Raw genomic sequence first — 4,690 nt, 5'->3', positions numbered from 1 at the left:
TTGCTTTTAAAATAAACTTGATAATTTGCATTTGAACTTCAAAATAACTCTCATTATCTGGTAAACAAGAGAATGTGTCAATCAATTGACATGCAGTTTAGATACCATAAGTAAAAAAAAATATATGATCCACACCTAAATGTTCAATGATAGTTCATAAGAAGAATGAAAACTTAAAAGACTATGTTTTGTATAGTTCACTCGCTTATAGGATTCAGGTCTCCTGCCACTGTTCTTCCACCCACGTGTCTTTAGTCAATTGACTTGGGGTTTAGGGAAGAGATGACCACCACTTTTGCACACCGCAGGTTATTAGTTGGCTGAAGTCTTATATTACCAAGATCTCCTCCCCCAGATGTCAGGCATGATTGCTTGTGTATCAATGCTGAAAGATGCATTTGGGGGCATCCCATACATTTAGAAACATCTACAGATGTCATTTTCCAACAATAGGAATTGATGATCACATGGACGGATTGGAAACTTAAAGTGTCCATGGAAAAGAGTTCTGAAAATGTCCTTTTGTAGGTGGGACCACGTCAAAAAGACTGCCCTCTTTACCTCTTCTTGGGGGCAGATATACCTTTCAAAGGTTAAAAACACTAGCATCTGCAGTTTAAAAATGTTTTTTTCTGTTTGAATTTAATGAAAATACTCCCATGAATGTGCCATGCAAAGTTGATTGCAAGACATAGTAGGAATTATACTGTTTTTCATGATAATTTGGCCAGTATTAGTTATAGACTGCCATACAACACAGAGAGTATCATATGGCCGTCATACAATACAGAAGGCATACTATTGACCGCTATACTATAGACTAGAGAGAGCATTCTAATTGCCAATATACAAGAGAGCATCTAAGTGACTGGTAAACAATTCAGAGATCATCCTAGTGATCACTATATAATATAGAAAACATCCTAATGACTGCCATACAATACACAGAACCTCCTAGTGATGGCCATACAATACAGAACAGAGCATCATAGTGACTGCCATACAATACAGAGCAGAGAACATTCTTGTTGCAACCATACAATACAAGAGAGCATTATAGTGACCGCCAAACAACTCAGAGCAGAGAGCAATCTTGTGACAGCCATACAATACAGAGAGCATTCTTATGAAACCGTACAATACAAAGAGCATCCTAGTGACAGCCATACAATATAAAGAGCATCCTAGTGACTGCCAATATAGAGAGCATTCTTGTTACTGTCATACAATAAAAAGAGCACTCTTGCGATCCCTATATATTATAGAAACATTGTCATGACCGGCATCCTTGTTATCGTCATATAATGCAGAGCAGAAAACATTTGTGTGACTACCATAAAATACAGAGAGCATTCTTGTGATAACCATAGAATACAAAGAGTAGCCTAATGAACGCTATGTAGCACAAAGAGTATTTTTGTAACCACCACACAGTATCAATCCCACCTCCGGCACTGGTTATCCCTCAATTTCCATAGCATATTCTCTAACTACACTAGAGAAAGGTGTTAGAGCAGAACAGTTCCACCAAATGTGTACTAGATACCGTGTTCCCGAACCACACCGCCAGCAGGAACCCAAGGCACCTGGATGCATTTTACAAAGTTGAGAGGGACACCTGCACTAGCGAGAAAGCATATTGAACTAAATCTCCACTGCAGAGAGACTAGTGAAGCTGGCCAGAGTAAATTGGAATATTTTAGTCTGATTGTTACTTGACCTTCCCAGATCCCAGTCCTAAGACTCAGTGTAATCTGGTAAAACCCAGCTTTTGCTTTTATAATGTGAGAAGAATACTGAGAAAGAAGTATAAGGGGTGTACATTTCCTCCACATTTCGCTAGCAAAGAATCTAACGGGACCCCGGTCTTCACCAAGAACCACCGCAAGGCAGGATGGACTTTTGCGTCCGGGAACATGCAGGTCACGGCCTTCTGATCAGCCACCAGGAATAACATAGTGGAGAGAAAGGGAAACCTGAAAGCAGGTCGGCTAGACAATGACTGGTACACTGACGGTAGTGAGGTACAAAGTCAGTATGCAGGGGAAGAGCAATAAGAGGCCAGGATCTGGTACACAGGCAATAGTGCAGTACAAAATCAGGATCCGAGAGAGAGTGGTCAAAACAAGCAAGGACTGGTAAACGAGGGGTTAACAGGCAGAAGTACTATCCAAGGAGGAATCACAATAATCACATTCTCACACATTAACTGTACAGTTTGTATCAATAAAAATCATATTTAGCTCTCTGTATTGAATGGCGGTCTCATGGCTGCCCTCTGTATTGTGTGACGGTGACAAGAATGCTCTCTGTATTGTGTGGCGGTAACAAGGTTGCTCTGCATTGTGTGGTGGTTACAAGGGTGCTCTGTATTGTGTGGTGGTCACAATGGTGCTCTGTATTGTGTGGTAGTCACAAGGGTGCTTTGTATTGTGTGGCAGTCACAAGGGTGCTCTGTATTGTGTGGCAGTTAGAAGGTTGCCCTTTGTATTGTGTGGCATTCAGAAGGTTGCTGTCTGTATTATGTGGCAGTCACAAAGGGTGCTGTGTGGTCTTCTGCTTCCCTAGCACATCCATTTCAGTGTTGGATGTGCATTCAGAGATGCATTTCTACATACCACCCATGGTTAGTTGAGTTACTGTTGTCTTTTTGTCAGTTGGAACCAGTCTGGCCATTATCTTCTAACATCTCTCTTCAGCAAGGTTTGTCCACCCACAGAACTGCCGCTCACTGGATGTTTTTTGTTTTGAACACAGTTCTCTGTAAACTCTAGAGACCTTGGGCCTGATTCATTAAGGAAAGTAAGGCAAAAATGTGGTACATTTTCTCCTGGACAAACTATGTTAAAATGCAAGGTGTGCAGATTAGTTTATTATTTTGCACTCTGTTACGGCTCATGCCACAGGTATCAACTCCTAGAACTGCTTCAGAGGTCTTCACCTATAGTAGCTGCCTTTCCCGTAGAGCTAGACATGCTCATAGGTACTCGGATGCCCCCAGGTCTTGTTCTCTAGTAGTAGGAGCTGATAACCTGAGATCATAGCGCAGGTATTACAAAGAGGAGGAATCAGGTATCCAGGCAAAGGTTTCAGGGTCACGAGCAAATCAGCGAAGTCAGTATTCAAGTCAGGGGTCAGGGTCACAGGCGATTCAGCAGCGTCAATATTCAAGCAAGGGGTCAGGGTCACAGGCAAATCAGCAATGTCAAAATCCAGGCCAGGGGTCAGCAACGGTAACACAGAAGACAGCAAGTACAACAACAACAGGAGAAGTATGCTAGCAAGCAGGGACTATAATCATCAGTGAAGCCCAGACTAATGCACGTGATGGGCTGCTACCACACGCCAGGAAGCGGCGTACTACCAGCGGCTCGTGACAGTACCCTCCCCCCCCCTTGAGGAGGGGTCAGGGAACCCCGACATCCAGGCTTTCTAGAATTTTTTTTAAAGAAATCAGCAAGTAATTTATCTGAATGTAAATTTCTTTGTGGCACGTTCTTCGGGGCCATAGCTTATTTGTACACTGAAATTTAAAGTTGATCTAGGACATGCCCTACCCCCCCCCCTACCCCAAATATATATATGTCCCACATTTAAAATTTACCTCCCCCTCAAATTCAACATGGTTTTGCTGAGTTGCAAAGTTACTTTCTTTTTTTTTGTTTACTTTCCTTAATGTGTAAAATTCCCAGGATATCAGCAGTTTCTGAGATACTCAAACAACCCGTACGGCACCAACAATCATTCCACAGTAAAAGTCACTTAGAGCACATTTTTTCTCCATTTTGGTGTTTGGTCTAAACAACAATTGTAATTTTTGACCATGTCTTCATGCTTTTATGCAATGAGTTATTACCACATGACTAGCTGATGACATATTTGCATTATCTAGCAGGTGTAGTTAATAAAGTGAACAGTGGATATTTTTTTTCTAATCACCATTGTTTGTATTTGTGTCTCCAATTGTCAATAAAATAACATACCTAATACATAACTGTCCTAATTCCATCCGGATAGTTCTGATTTTTGGGGTCTATCCTGGTCAGCCAGGAGCTTCTCTGGGCATGAGGGAAAGTCATGATGTATTTCCACTCTTTACTTTATATACAGGCTGTGTGAACCAATTAGTAATGCACTCTTTATATAAGGGAATATGGGATGGAGATATAGGTGGTTGGAGGTAAGTGCAAGCTATGCGCACCATGGTACCAAGATACACTCCCCGGCGCTCAAAAGAAAACGAAATAAAAAGGGATAGGGGTAAACAGGTTTATATATAGTATGTGAATGAGAACACAATAAGTAGTACCACAAAGGGCTAAAAACTAATATAATGCATAAATACACACATACCCTATAGTAGAGAATATATAAAAATGTCTGCAGACAATTATACAGAACAACATATGAAAAATGGAAAAAATCTAAAAAACAGAGTCCAGAAAATAGTATAAAAACAATCAAGCATTAAAGGGTCATTATTTTGCAGATAGCTGCAAATATATTGCAACATAATAAAAATACAACAGAAATTGTACCTGCAGGCCATATTTCACTACAGTGAATAGGGCAATAAGGGGGCTGTGATACATGGCTGCTGGAATCTGCAACTCAAAATGCAATGTTAATAAATGCTAATTTTTTCCACCAGAAGAAAGTAGAAAAGCTAATCAAAGCTAATAACAATAAT

The sequence above is a fragment of the Mixophyes fleayi genome, chromosome 4, assembly GCF_038048845.1.
Source record: "Mixophyes fleayi isolate aMixFle1 chromosome 4, aMixFle1.hap1, whole genome shotgun sequence".
Lineage (NCBI taxonomy): Eukaryota > Metazoa > Chordata > Amphibia > Anura > Limnodynastidae > Mixophyes > Mixophyes fleayi.
Note: the sequence above shows the minus strand (reverse complement) of the source record.